Source organism: Urocitellus parryii, chromosome 1 (genome assembly GCF_045843805.1).
Source record: "Urocitellus parryii isolate mUroPar1 chromosome 1, mUroPar1.hap1, whole genome shotgun sequence".
Taxonomy (NCBI): domain Eukaryota; kingdom Metazoa; phylum Chordata; class Mammalia; order Rodentia; family Sciuridae; genus Urocitellus; species Urocitellus parryii.
In genome coordinates, this window is record NC_135531.1 from 137,036,023 (window position 1) to 137,051,824 (window position 15,802).

At 48.0% G+C, this 15,802-nt stretch overlaps 1 long non-coding RNA gene across 2 annotated transcripts in view; it reads right to left on the reverse strand.

Annotated features, from left to right (window-relative positions):
- Positions 1 to 1,720: 1,720 nt before the first annotated feature.
- Positions 1,721 to 15,802, reverse strand: part of LOC113190698 (uncharacterized) — a 64,868-nt gene continuing 50,786 nt past the window's right edge. For both annotated transcript variants that reach the window (XR_013344148.1, XR_013344150.1), the window contains 2 exons: positions 4,304 to 4,403; positions 1,721 to 2,224 (listed from right to left, as the gene is read on the reverse strand). This is a non-coding gene — a long non-coding RNA (uncharacterized LOC113190698). The remainder of the gene's footprint in view (positions 2,225 to 4,303; positions 4,404 to 15,802) is intronic.

The following is a 15,802-nucleotide window of genomic DNA, read 5'->3' on the forward strand; positions in this document are numbered from 1 at the left end:
TGGAAGCTCGAAAAAATTGGCAAGGGGCACTAGTCCTCTATGCCAAGAAAATTACCTGGTGGACTGAGGATGTATCTCCATGGTAGAATGCTTGCCTGGCAATCACAAGGCCCTGGATTCCATCCCCAGCATGGAAAAAAATAAAATAAAAAATAAAAGCATCTGGGGACCTTGATGGAAGACAGCAAAAGCTGGAGCTGCTTCAGGATAGCACCCCCCCCTCCTGACACTCCAGAAAACATGGCTCTGCTGTTCACAGGCTTCGGGGGCCCCAACAGGGTGGGGTTTGGATTGGCCCTCAAGAGAAGCAATGCCCCACCTATACCCAGGAGGCCACCTGCAGTTTTGAGGGGGTGGGGCCCTAGGGCGCTGTAACACAGATAGATTTGCAACTTGGCCTCTGTGCAGGGGGCAGCTGAGCCTCACAAGTCTGCTCCAGAGGACTCTGGCCTGCCAAGTCTCAGCTCTAGGGATCAAAGAGGCCTTTTCAGCCATGTTTCTGTCAGAGCAAGGCGACTTGTTCTTCTACTCTAAACCAGACCTCTGGCTTCTCTGAGCCAGCTGAATTCATGGAATGAGGGAGTTACGGGGACACAGAGTTGGTGTGTGGGATCTGGGTTCCATTGGGAGGGGAGTCATTAGTCCAGAACTGTGAGTACTTTTCTGAAGCTATGAGCCAAGCAAGAAGTCCTGTTGTGTTGGCCTCACCAGGACAATGGTGCACTGAGATGGGGACTGCAGACACTGCCTGTGGGAGATGGAGGGTAGTTGCCTCTGCTGGGGATCCAGGGCTCCCCTCCAAGAGCTCCTGCTGGGCTTGTTGAGATGGGGAAGGGAACTAGAAGTCCAGAGGTTGGGACAGCCACAGCATGGGTTGGGGCCTGGCATTCCAATGTAGTATGGGGGCAGCGGGCAGGGAAGAGGGACTTGAAGGGGTGTCCAACCGTCCTGGACTGGAACATCTTGGTGACTATTCACCACCACCCTTCTGCCATAAAGGGGCAGGCAGCCAGAATTCTGGGCCTAGGAGACGATCTGCCCCTAAGTGTGTGGAGGGGTCTTGCTTCAGGGCACTCGAGGATACCCCATTTTCAGCTTCTGGCTATTTTAAGACTTGTACAGTGTGGCCCTGGGGCTGTCCCTTATCTGACCTCTGGCAGCTCTCAGGCAGTCTCACCATCTGGTGCTGGGCTCTTCCACCTGCCTTTCACTTCTCACGTGGTCTTTAGGGTACCCAATATCTCCAACCAGACTTGAGGGTCCCCAGGGGCAAATGGCTCCTTTCCTCCGCATTCTCCCACTTGAGAGCATCTCCTACTGGCCTGTTCACCTTCTCGGCTCTGAGTCCTTCCTTAAGGGACAAGCCTGGCTGGAGCCCCAGGGTGCAGGGGAATAGGCTGAGAGACAAGGGGGTACAAAGGAGTAACTAGTCCTGTCCTTGCAGTATAGCCCTGGGCAGAATATGCATGACCAATTAGCAGGCAAGTTCAATGCCCCAGAATAAGGGCCACTGTGTGCACACCATGCAGCACAACTGGCCCGTTTCCCTCAGCAGGACTGGAGAGGGAGGGCTGAGTCATCAATGACTTTCTTTTATTGAAAACATACACAAATAAAAGGAACATGGCTTAGTTGTACAAAAACGAAGAAATACAGGTAGAAATAAAAAATATTTATTAAAGCCAACCGTAATAGACCACACAGAAGTGACCAGGTTGCTATATTTTTAGAGGCTCAGGTGAAAATGCACTTTCTACTCTCCCCCATGCTATGGCTAGGAGCTCTGTGCTGTTGACACAGGCACAGTCTATACAGCTTGCGACTCTGATGGGAATGTCCCGGCACTGGCTCAGGGTCCTTCCTCAGCTACCAAGTCTCCCTTGCATCCAGGAATCCAGCTATGCAAGGTGCGGTGTGATCCAGAGCAGGTTTGCAGGTTCAAAAGGCCTTGCAGATAAGGTGAACAACTGTCTCAATCTGCTCAGGAATGAGAGTTTCCCAGGATTTGGGACTTGCATTGCAAAAAGTGAGGAAGTCCTAGGCAAACCAGGGCCAGCTGGTTAACTTACTTGAGGGTGAAAGGCTTTGTCCAGCCCCCGCGTTCTGTTCTGCCAGCAGAACCTTCTGCAGGAATCCCAGATCCATCAGGCCCTCACCAAGCAGTCCAGGGACAGAGGTCTGGCTTAGGGGCCTCACTTCCTTGGGATCTCTTTGAGGTCCCAGCCTAAGGCCCAGAGAAGGACAGGAGAAAGGAAATGAGCAAGACAGGCTGTTATTACCTGAGAAAGGTGAACTGGGGCCAGAGATCAGAGGGAGCCAGGGATGCACTGGAGTGGCTCTGGTATGTGGCTGGATGCCCCTCCAGTCCTGGAGCTGGCCTCAGACTGAGTGTCCGAGTCCTCAGGGACTGCACTTTGGCCCTAGCCCCTGAAAAGTGCAGGGTGCCTGGATGAGAAGGGCTCAGCTTCCTGGGATCCCCCAGGCATGGTACATAAGCCTTGCCTTCCTCCTCCTCCATGTCTGGGTGTGGTAGGCCAAAATGGTGCCTGGTGGAATCAAGAAGTCCATCTCCAAGTGAAGGAAGCTTGTGAATATGCCATGTTATGTGGAAAGAGGAATTAAGGTTGTTAGTTAGCTCACTTTAAAATAGATCAACCTGTATTATCTGTCTGGGTCCAATGTAATCACAAGTATCTCTAATAGGGAAGAGGAAGGCAGCAAGGGTGAAACCAGAGAATGGCATTATGTCAAAGACATTGCTGGCTTTGAAGATGGAGCAGGTGGCACAGGCCCAGGAATGCAGGCAGCCTCTGAAAGATGGACATGGGTGATGGATTTCTTTACTAGAACCTCCAGAAAGGAACGCAGCCCTGCTGACACCTCAAGTTTAACCCTGTGAAACCTGTTTTGGACCTCTGACCCTCAGAATTGTATTGTGTAAGTCACCAAATTTAGGGTGATTCATTATAGCAGCAATAGGAAATGGACACACGGGGGAACCACCTAGTGATACAGCTCCCCCAAGTCCCTGTGCCTTGGTTGGAGTCAGCCTCACAGGGTAACACAGCCCAGCTGGGAAAGACCTCCTCTGGTTTGGGAGGCTCTGGAGGGAAGGGAACCTTGGGCAGGAAACAGAACCTCCGTGTCTTGGGTGGGTCAAGAAGGATGTCCCCAGGAATAGTGCCCCTGCTGGACACTTCTACAGGAAACAGGGCCTCCTTGGACCCACTCCCCAAACCTCACTCAGAACTCAGATATAGGTTCTGAGTCATCCCAGATGAGCTGCCATGAGGTCAGACCACCCAGGACAGCCAGTCAGAGCCTGTAGGGCTTGGGTAAAGACCCCCAGGATGGAGTCCATGGCCCCTTCACACACCAGTAATACAGCGTTCTCAGTCCTGGCCTCCCTATCTCAGGGGTTCCGATTTGGCTCAGGAAAAGCTGGAATAAAGGAAATCACTTAAAGGAAAAGTCACTGAATTGGACACATTTGGATTTGCATAAAGTCCCTGCTCTGCCACTTAACTAGTTGGGTTGGCCTCTAATAAGCCTCTAGACTGCTCCATCTGTAGAGTGGGCCCAGCAGCACTGGTCGGACCTGCCTCACAGGTCGTGTGAGTCTCAGGTGAGATGCTGCCCGGAATAAGATGCTGTTGTTACTGATAAACAAGAGTGATCAGAGCCCTAAGTGCCTTCTGGTGGAGTGGATGATCACAGCGTTGTGTTGGAAAAGGAAGGGTGAGTGCAGACTCATCAAAACTGTCTCGCCCACAGGCAGGAGGCTGTAGCTGGGCCAGGGGAGAAGAGGAGCTGGCCACAGCCACCGCGGCACAGCTCACACCCACCGGATGCTTGACAGAGCCACCTTGCAGCCCTGCAGGATGTCCTCTCAACCACGGCACATGCACACATGCACACCGGGGTTTTGCACTTTTTATTTTTTAAGGAAAAGATTTTCTAGAGTTCCTCTGCATCAAAAACAGTCCCTCCTCAGAAAACACTCTGTTATGAAACCATACGCAAAATAATTCCAACCTAATGAATATATAATGAATATATAATATATAATGGAATACATAGGGAGGAAATACATTATAATACTAATGGTGATAATGTCTAGATAGGGCATTATAGGTGATTATATTTTTTCTTTATATGTCTATAGTTTAAAAACCTCTACAATGACCTATTGCTTTTATAATCAGAAATATGTATATATACATATGTGTGTGTGTGTGTGTATATATATATATATAAATCTAGGACTTCCTTCCAGGGGGTTATAGACTGGGATCAAACTCACCTTAACTGGATTCTACCAATGCAGAGGCAGAGGTCCTGGTCCTGGGGCTAGTCTTTACTGTGTGACCTTGGAGATTCACTGTTTCCTCGCCTTTGTCTGCCTGGGGAGAGAAAATGCTGGAAAAGATGTTCTCTTGATCCTTTGCAGCTCAAAATGGAACCATGTGCCTTGGTCTCATTGAAGCTGCTCCACACCCAGCTTCCAGTGCCCTATGCTTGCCTGGAGAGCAGGGCAGACTCCTCACTCAGGCCTCGAGGTTGCTGACCACCTCCCTTCCCAGCCTGCTTCTCCCAGACCTGCCCTGGGAGTCCTGCCCCCTGGCCTTTGCCTGCATTATAATCTGCAATTCTCGGAGCCCTGCCCTTCCTTGAAGAACAAAGCCTGGCCAAGCCATGAGGAGCCTGCTGGCCTGCAGTGACTCCTGTTTCCCCCCACTTGTGCTTAACAATAGCGACCAGTTATTGATGGTTAACTTCAGGTCACAGCACAAAAGTGCTGCTATTTAATTCTAGGCCATCAGAAGCTCTGTAGACTAAAATGTGAAAAGCACACCCTGGAGCATGGTGATCTTATTTGATTCTTTTGTGCCTCTGGATGCATTGTTAGCCCCATTTTACTGGTAAAATAACTGAGACTCAGAGAGGTCGAGAACTCACCCATGGTAACACAGTGGGTTTGTGGCAGAACTAGGATCACACATGCTAGGCAAGTGCTCTACCACTGAGCTACAGCCCCAGCCCCAGCCTCAAGTGCAGTTGTTTTTTTTTACTCCCACAATGGTCTCCTCCAACTGCTTACATTCTAGCGCCTGAGGGTGTGTTCCCAGTTGATCATACAGAAGGTACCCAAAGATGTCTGGTTATGGAAGTGTTAATCACAGTGAGTGCAATCAGGGTTTATCATTCAATCAACAAGTCTTCTCAGAGTTTCCTGGGAGCTCTGGCAGGCAGGGACAGGTCTATTCTGTTCTCTGCTATATTGGCACCTAACAGTTTTTGGCACATAGTACATGCTCATTAAATGCCATAAATGATTGTCTGTTCAAATAATAAAATAACAAAGCAAATAATACTAGCTAACATTTAAAGAGTGCTTACCACCAGCTAGCTGCCTCAGGGAGTTTTCAAGCTCATTGAGGAGAAACAACAGTGCTGTTGAGGGCTATGCTGCAGGTTTTTACATCAAAATAGCACCTATGTAAAGGCCAAGAGAACACCAAAGAAAGAAGCAACAGGCAGCAACTCTGAATCTTCCTGCAGTGCCTGAGGCCATGCCAGCGGCCATCACCGTTACAACTCAAATCCCCCAACTGCCAAAGCAAGCAAGAAAACCCCAAATTTCCATCCACATCCCTGTTTCTGCCCATTCAGACCACATCTAGATACTTTTGTGTCTCTCCAGATTGGATAATCAGTATGTCGAGGGCCAGAGGTGAAGAGTTACGGATATTAGTCATATTTAGTGTGAAGAAGAGAAAGGAGGGTCACCTTTAACATCTGCCAGGATGTACTGTGTAAGAAGGGCCCATGGGCAGCCGCCTTGGGCACCCCTGAGGAAGCTGGATCCAGTTGCCAGGGCTGTCTGGTGAGGGACTGGGAGATCCAGAGAGGCAGGGGGCCCAGGGGGTGGCTCGCGCAGCAGGATCCTAATGGACCTTACTCTCTACAACACACATGATACACTTTCTTGCCAGCAGTTGTTAACTACAGGTAAGGCCCATGCCAGCCTAGGGAAAAGAGGATAAAGAAAATAAGGTCTGCACCCATGGAGAGAACCAGGTCCCTAGGGCAGAGAGTCCGGAAAACCTCATCCTGTGGCCTTGGACTCCTCACGGTGCACTCTGTAGCTTCCAGCATTGGCCATTGCTCAAGGCCATTTCTTCCTTGAATTCTGCAGGGACCAGGCATAGGGTGGATAATCAACAAATACAGGCATCTCTGAAGAGAGGGTCCCAGGAGAGGGACTCAGCTGAGTTGGCACTATGTGGGGGCAAAGTGAGGCTACATCTCAGGCAGGGTCATTTGCAGGATTCCCTCTGCTCCTTAAGTTCCCTGACAATCGGACAAATCTTGACCATGGTTTCTCCTAGCTCCTGTTCCCACACCACCAATCTTCCCTGACTGCAGGAACATGTCAGAGGATGTCCTCCTGTTCTGCATTCCACAGTGGTCTTTAGCTTCAATCAGCAGTGACAGCTTTAGTGCAGTAAGTAGTGGCACTCTGCAGTGCTGTCCCCAAAGAGGCACAGGGTGGGGAAGAGCTCCCTGTCCATTCACGGCACTGTTCAGAACCAGAAGATGTTCACATGCTTTTTTCTTTTTTTGGTACTGGGGATTGAACCCAGGGGTGCTTTACCACTGAGCCACATCCCCAGCTTTTAAAATTTTATTTTATTTTTTAATTTTGAGACAGTATCTTGCTAAGTTGCTTAGGGCCTTACGAAGTTGCTGAGGCTGGCTTTGAATCTGCCATTCTCCTGCCTCAGCCTCCCCAGCTGCTGGGATTATAGGAGTGTGCCACCGTGCCTGGCCCCTATACTTTTTATTTACTTTTTGTATGGTGAAACAATAATCATGCAGAAAAGTATGCATCACATATGTTCGGTTTTAACTCATAATCATAAAGCAAACCTTTATATAACCACACCCAGGTCAAGAGACAACACCTCAAAATCTCCCCATGTGTCCCTCCTATTCACAACCCCAACTCTCCTCTGCGGCCAAAACTAAAGTGACATTTGTGATCATTCCTGTACTTTTTAGGGATTTGATCTCCTCCAAAAGTGTGCTTAAGAATCCAGCCCTGTTAAAGATTTTACAAAAGGAATTAGACCACCTACAGTCTTTTACTCATCGTTCTGTTAATGAGAACCCTTCGTCATTACAGTATTAGCATACAATATCGCGGCTGGTGCCACGGGACGCGGCGCACTCTTGTCCATTGATGCTCAGTTCACTGGTTTTCTTTGCTGCCGATGAGTGTTTGGGCGCTATCTCGTGCTGGTGCACACAGAGCAGATTGTGAGGAGCGGGATTTTGGCTTACAAGATATATATGTTTTCATCTTAAAAAATATATGTATAAATATTTTTTTTTCAAGTTGTTGATAGACCTTTATTTTATGTATTTATTTATTTGTGGTGCTGAGAATCGAACCCAGTGCCTCACTCATGCCAGGCAAGTGTGCTACCACTGAGCCACAACTCCAGTCGCTGGTTTCCATCTTTTCCAGATCATTTGTATCCAGAAAACGCTTCTCAGGGGAACAGTGCTGTAACTCCTGGCACGGTCTGGGGTAGAGGAGATGACAGATGGCTGTCCTTACAGCTGGACGCTTCCACCTTCTGGCCCTAGAACTTCGACCCTTCCAGCCCAGCCAGCCCTGTCCCCTGAGCAGGCTGAAGCCCTCAAGCAGCAGGCTCCTCTCTGGCCTCCCCACATCTGTGATGTAGTTGGGTGGGGGTAGGAGAAGGTTAAGAAAAAGGAAGTGGAAACCAAATATGAGGGCCCAGCGAAGTCTGGTCCACAAACCTCAATGTTTCTGCATTACACTCTGTGAGAGAGCAGAACGTGCGAGCTGCTTGTGGCGCATGCCGTGGGTGGGGAACCAAGGCTGCTGTTGCTGAGGTGTGCAACTGGACAATCCAGCACTTTGCACTAGGTTCCCAGGCATAAATCACTCAGTGCAATCATCGCCCAACCCTGTGAGGCACAGGTATTATTGTCCCCGTGTCTCAATATGAAGGCACTGAGCCATAGAGGTGTCAAGGTGACAGTGCATGCAGTGTGCTGGCTAATAGCATGGGATGTACACTTGTTTCAGTTGGGTTTAAATTGTGGCTTCCCCACTTCTTAGAACCTTGGGCTAGTACCTATTTCCTTTAGCCTCAGTTTCTGCATCTGTAAAATGGGACTCACTGACTCCCAGGGTTGTTGAGAGGGATAAAAGATACAAGGTGTTGCAGGTACTTAGCCAAACTGCCTGGCACAAAAGAGAAATGAATGGAACTAAACCAGGCAGCACTAATGAAATGATTACTATTGCGGAGTTCAAGGTTGACAGCCAGAGCTTGTCCTGGCAAGGTGGGATCGGGCTGCCAAGGCCAGGGTGCTGGTTGGGTGCTGTGAGAGCATTCAAGTCAGGTGGACTCTGAAACACAGGCACCTGGGCTGTCCTCTCTTTCCACCCTGCCCCCGTCCACCTTTGTCCAGAGTGCTCTTAGTGCTTCAAAGGCAGTGATTTGTGACAGAGTTGGGCCCCTGCACATGTGGAAGTGTCACCCAGCTTGGGTGCTGCCTCCGGAGGCCCCATTGGCTGGCGGCAGCAGTGGCAGCCAATGGGCAGTGAAGCCTGTTGCTAAGGTCACTGTGAACCTTATTTGTCCACATGGGGCTGACCCTGCATTCACCTCGGAGAACCCTGGGAAACGCCAACCACAGATGTGAAATATGAACGTCTCAAAACCACAACTGCATTTCCTCTGAGAAAAGATTCAGCTCTGCTCCTCTCCAGCCTGCCTCTCTTGGGCTGGACACCTTTCAGACAATGGTTTACAACCTCAAGGGAGTCCTGGGCAGGCATGGATGTGAGAGGGGAGGGGTTACTGCACAGTGGCCCTCCGACCCAGCAAGACCTCAGAGGCATCTGTCCTTACCCTGACAACTGCCAACCCCTGCCCAGGTTCCCTCTGCACACTCTGAAGGCCTGGTCCTGGCCCCACTTCCTCTAGCCTTGGGAAGCCGGCTAGTGTGAGGGAGATACATGGCAGAGAGGGAGGAAGTGGGCTGGCCCTGGGGCCCTCACCATCTGCTTCGATGCAGCCTACAGCTCAAACGGTTGGTGGTTTCAGTTTGTCACCTCCCTTGGTACATCTTCTAGCCTAACATTAAATAACTAAAACGGTTGTCCCACCCCAGACAAATGTGGCAGGGAAACTGAGCTTCAGGATATCCACAAAACTCTCCCAGGTTCCTGACTGATAGTCTGGGACCTGTGCTCGAACCCATCATCTCATTAGACCCTCACGGTTCTGGCTAAGAGAAAAAAAGCTGCCAATGATGAGTCCTCACCACACGTCAGGAATGTGAATCCACTCACAGAATTCACTAGAACTGCTTCCATTTTACAGAAAAAGGGGGGAAAAAGAGGCAAAAAGAGATTTAGTCATTGATTCAAGGTCACACACAGCCCACGAATCACAGAGTTGGGTGTTTATCCAGGTAGTTCAGTTCCAAAGTCTGCCATATTATCTTCTGTTCGATCACCTTTCATGGAACACACAAGAACAAGCCCTATTTGCTGATGAGAAAGTGAACCTGGGAAGACAAATGTCAGGGTTGCTTCCTCCATCCACGTCTCCCAGAGAACCATCTGCCAGCCTCCTTCATCTGCCTTCTGCTTTAAAAATCATGGTCACGTCCCAACCCCAGTTTGTCTCCTCTCAATCCACAGGCTGAAAGTGGCCTATCTTTTCTTGGTGGCCCAGGGAACCAAGTGTCCCTGATTATCTACATGAGGCTATGTGAAATTCATCTGTGTAGCTGGGGGGTGGGGAGGGGGCAAAACCAGGGTACATACAGATCCATGCCACGGGAAGCTGTCCCACTTAAGCCCACAGCCCTCAGAAAGTGCTTGTATATACTGGGATAGTCGAGGCAGTCCACGGGCTGGGGGTGAGGAGCTGTGGGCAGCAGAGCTGGAGCATTTGTCCATGTCTCTTGAGCATTCTCAAATGAGGGTGCTTGGAGGGCTGGGATGGGGTCTGGACACTGGAACCTGGATGCAGACCCCCTGCTGGAGCACTGTCTCTCTGTTGGTCTTTCGAGGCCTGTCCTTACTCGTCAGATGTGTATCGGTTTTGAGCACCTACTGTATGCTGGGTCTACTCCAGGGCCTGAGATACACAACGAACAACCCAGACCAGACCTGGGTCTCAAGGAAATTTAGTGATAATAGGCAGACATTAGGCACATAACCATGGAGATAATTCACAAACATGGGGCTATGAGAGGGTGCGACTTCAGTCCTTAATTTAAGGACTGTGAGGACTTCCTCTTTCAGAGGCAAGGGACAGGACGGAGTTGGCAGGTGGAGATGGACCTTGGCTGCTCCCCCTGTGCCCTCCAGGTTCTTCAGGAAATCTGTGAGTACTGTCAAAGCTGCCCCAAAGCAGTGCCTTTGCTGGTTTGTGCCTGGGTGAGCACAAACAAGTGTGTGTGTGTGTGTGTGTGTGTGTGTGTGTGTGTGTGTGTGCGTGTGCGCTCGCGCGCATTGGGTGGAGCCCAGGGTTCTTGATCTTTGATCCTCAGTTAAATTCAAACTGTTTGAGGTGGCACGTCCTTCCACCAACAAAGTCCTGTGTGTAGCGGGGACGGCAGCCTGTACAAACCGGCCCCGATAGCAGAGAGCCTGGGGCCCCTTCTACAGTACTGAAAAGCTTTCAATGTGAGAATGAAATTAGTGATTCCTGGAGAGAGCAGCCTGTCAGGGCCCACAGTGTGTCGGCCAGCCCTGCAGCACTGAGCCACCCCCACACTAGGCTGCAGACCAGTCACCCCACTGCCCTCACTGAATGGCATCCTTCTCCCTCAGGGACTGTCCCCGTGGAAAAGAAACCCCAGCATTAGGAGGTGTGAGGCTGTGATTTCCAGTTTCAGTTTAGAAGCAGATCTGCCAGTTTTCCACTTGTCATTGTGCCCCAGGGCACCACAAAGGAACTAAGGGGCAGAAATACGGGTTCCAGCCAGTGTCCTGTTCCCTGGAGGCTCCCAGAGGGCAAGCACTGGCAGAACCCAGTGAAAGTGCAGGTGCCTTGTCTGGAGTCTCTGAGGACATGGGTTAGGGACCCTGAGTGACTGACTTGGCTTGGGCATTCCACTGTGGCAGTCCAAACTCAGAGACCATCAAACCAATCCAAGACCCTGGAGGCATGGCCTAACCCCAGGACAAGTGCTCACTAAACACCACCTTTTTGTTTAGTATCCCCTCCCCTTCCTTTTCCTGCCTGGTGCTGGACACATCTCAGATGGCAGCTCTATGGGACTCAAGGTCTCTAGGAAGCTCAGGCTGTGGCATTCACACAAACTTCTCTCTTCCTCACACCTCAAATTTCCCTTTAAGCTGCTAACTTGTAACAGACTTTAACAGGAACAAAAATAAGAAAGCAACATTCTATTAATTAACATTCTCTAGGTCTTCTGTTTTGTCCATTGCTCCATTTATTTACAATTTAAGGCCTAATTCCTAAAGGTTTTGAGGACATTTAAATCTATTTTCTGTGTGTGTGCGCGTGTGTGCTCAAACATGAGAGAGTTCTGATGCACCCCTGCCCTCATTTGATCTGAGAGGGAACTGGTGGAGAGGCCCCTAATCAGCCTGGCAGATGTAGATCTTTCCTAATCTCTAGGGCAAATTTGTTCTTCGGTGTTTCTAGTATCAGTTTTTGATCAATCATTAATCAAAGTTGCAATAAAAAGTTAATCTTCTCAGTACTGGGCTGTAAAGATCCTGGCTGCAATATTAAATAAACCCTTCCGTGGAGGCCTCAGAGCCAAGAGAGAAGGGCCATGTGTCTGTGGATGGACTTGAAGGTCCCTAATCAGTGGGCATGAACATGAAGTTCGGCCATCTGAGTGGCTGTGACCTCTTGCTTCACTTCTTCCTGCCAATAATATCAGCGATGCTCCGGATCCCGGACTAGGTGGCAAAGTTGGGGAAGGAGGGCATAGCTGGGCCCAAATGAGGGGACTCTCACAGGATGTGAAGACTGCAGCATGGCTCTGGATTAAGGCCTGTGACAGCCCCTATGACCTATAGATCTCCTGTGCTGGAGGGAGCCATACTTCTGGCTGCTGGCTTATCCCTACCCACGCAGTTGAGTTGGAGACAACTTCTCATAGGAGGAACAGAGGAAGCAGTTGCCAGTCCCCAGAGCCCAGCAGGACCCCAAGACTGTGGAACCCTTACTCCTTTCCAAGCCCTCTCATAAGGGGTGATCTGTCCCTGTGGCAACAGATCACAGCCTCCTAACAGGCTGGAGAGGCAGGATCTAAGGCAGAACTAACAGGAATACACTATTTTACTTTTAATTCTTTTGGGTACATTTCTAGAATGTGAGGTCCAGGACCAGGTCCAAGAATCGAGTGCACCAAGGCAGGTGTCGGGGGACCTGAGCCTAGCACAGCTCAGACAAGTAGACTGAGGGAGTCTAAGAGCTGCAGACTCAGGTGGCCATAGCTAAGATGGGCAGCATCTGTAGGGTGTGAGAGGCCCTCATTCTGCTCTCCACCCCTTTAGACATATCACTGGTCCCTCTGGGTAGTATATTTTTAGACCCATAAAAGAAATGAGCATCTTCAGAGAATCACAACCCTGGAGTGCAGGGGAGTTAGATCAGCTGTGAGAAATCATTCAAAGGACTGATGTCCAGAACCGGGACAGACCTGCCCTGGATGGCCATAAGAGATGATGCAGCACCAGTGGGGACAGTGGGACACAGAGTGAGGAGATTCTTCCTGTAGGTCCAGCATGTCCTCCGAAGACAGACAGACAGGCGCGCGCACACACACACACACATTCTTCCTTGGACAGAGAACAAGAATGAAAAGATACATACTGAAATTTTTGCAGAGGCTGTCTTTACCTAGTGATTGTGAATAACTTTCATTTTGCCTCTAATATACTAATAAAATGAAATATTAGCATATTAATGTACTATTAAAAATACTAAAACTTTCTAACATCTTGACAATATACCTCCATTATTATTTTTTAAATTTTGGTAAAATACATATAACCATTACCATTTTAGCCATTTTTAAGTGTACCATTCTGAGGCTATTGTGCGCCCCACCATTCATCTCTAGGAACTTTTAATCATTCCAAACTGAAACTCTCCTCCTTGTATCTCTCACTGTTCTACCTTCTGACTCCGTGAGTTTGACTATTCTAAGCAACTCATATAAATTGTACCATACACTATTTGTCTTTTTGTGTCTGGCTTACTTCACTTAGCATAATGTCTTCAAGATGTTGGGGCTCAGAAATTGATACCCCAAAATATGCTGTTCTGGACCTCTAACTGAGAGCATTTGAGAGCAGGAAATACAAGCAAAAGATTTCCCTGAAGTTTTTTCCTCATCTACCTATAGAGCAGATCCACCCAAGAACACAATGGTCTTCAAATCTTCTTACTGAGTTTTTTTTTTTAAATCAAAGGTAATTAAACTAAACACAGAACACGAGACTGAAAACCAAACAGAACATTTTCCCAGATCATTGCTTGTTCTCTGGGCTCATTCTCTTCCCTAAAAATAATTTATTACCCCATTAAATTGCTCATGACCTCTATTTCTATCTCCCTTACAGGGAAAGGAATAAGGGACCACCGGGGTATAGCTCAATATGTTCTTAGCATATGTAATGCCCTGGGGTCAATCCACAGCACCAAAAGAAAATAAATAAGAGTACATAGTTTCTAAAACTTGGTGGATTATTGCATAATCATTCTTCTGTGAGTCCTCTATGCTTAAGCTTGTTAATAATTTTCTCATGTTAATCTGTCCATTGTTAGTTTATTTTAATAGATTCATTTATTTTGGAACTTCAGAGGAAAATTTTGAACTTCCTAGCAAAGATTCATCCAAGTTGTAGCATGTAGCAGAATTTCATTCCTTTTTAAGGCTGAATAATATTTCATTGTATGCATAAAACACATTTCATTTATCCATTCATCTGTTGGACAATTGGGTTGTTCTTTTTAGCTACTGTGACTGTGCTACTACAAATACTGGTGGACAAATGCTATAATTTGGATATGAAGTGTCCCTTAAGGGCCCATGTGTTGAAGTTTGGTCCCCAGCCTGTGGCACAATTGGGAGGAAGTGGAACCTTCAGGAGGTGTGGTCTCCTGGGAGGTGGTTAGGTTATTGGTGGTGTGTCTGTGAAGGGGATATTAGGACCACTGCCTTGCTTCTTCCTTTCTCTTTGCTTTCTGGCTCCCATGAGGTTAGTGACTTCCTCCATCACACAGTCTCACCATGATATACTTACTGCCTCACCACAGGACCAAAGGCAATCGGGTCAAATGATCACGGAATGAAACCTATCAAACTATGAGTCAAAATAAACCTATTCTTCTTTAAGTTGATTACCTCATATGTTTTGTTACAGTGATGGAAAGCTGAAAAACACAATAAAATATATCTTTGAATCCCTGCTTTTAATTCTTTTGGGTACATTCCTAGAAGAACTACTGGATCATATGATAATTTTTGGAAGAACCATTATTCTGTTTTCCACAGTGACCACACTAATTTGCATTTCCATCAATAATGTACAAGATTTCCTATTTATTTTCATCTTTGCCAACACTTGTCATTTTCTGTTTTTTTCCCCCTCTATAATGGCCACCTTAAATAAGAGTATGAAGTGGTATCTTATTCTGGTTTTGATTTGCATTTCCCTAATCCAAATTACTTTTGTTTTAATCCAGTTTTATCTTAACAAATACTTTGTCTTTTCTCAGTAATATGAGAACCCCCCCCTTTTCTCCTTTTTTGTACTTATTCTTTGCATTTCCAAAAAATTGCAGTAAAACACATATAACACAAAATTTGCCATCTTAACCATGTTAAAGTATAAAGTTCAGTATTAAGTATATTTACATTGTCATTCCCTAACCAAAATGCCTTTTATAATGAGAAAAAAGAAACTAAAGGCTATATAAGAAAGAGAAGAAAGCATGGATTCTTGGACCCTAGAAATGTTCACACGCTGGTTGGATCAATGTTGGCAGGAAATGTCATTCAACTCCTGAGCACCTCCACTGAGCTGGGCCAGGCAAGGGGTTCCAAAGTCAGGGTGATCTGGTCTCTACCACTGGGTTTCAGCCTTTGTGGAGATCCATGGGAACAGAAGAGCACCTTGTTGTGTGTGTGGGTGGTCGGAAAGGTATTGCAGATCAGGGAGAATACGAGCTCGAAGGACAAGCAGAAGTTTGTAGGTACACAAGTGCAGAGAAAGGAACTGGCACGAAGCTGTTGCACTGTGGCAGCACATGTCACCACTGCCATTACATAACCATTTGATAATATTGATGTCTGTCTTCCCTACTTAATTATAAGCTTGATGAAAGCAGGACTAGTGGTCTCATTTAACACTGAATCTCCACCACACCGAGCACAGGCAGGTGTAGAATGAATACTTGCTGGATACATGAGTGGTTGATGAGGAGGACCGTGGAGAGGAGAGCAGCCTGGATGGACTCCACAGGTGAGGTGGGCTGGAGGACAGCACTGCACAGACGGTGGAGATGGGAGCATGTCAGATGCTTCACAGGAGGAGCCAGTGGAGGAGACTTCAGAGGTTCAGGTTGAGAGAATGGAAGGACACATGTTATGGTTTGGATCTGAAATATGATCCCCAAAGCTCGTATGCTGAAGGCTTGGTCCACAATGCAGCAGTGTTCATAGGTGGGGCTCTTGGGGAGTGAGTGGATCA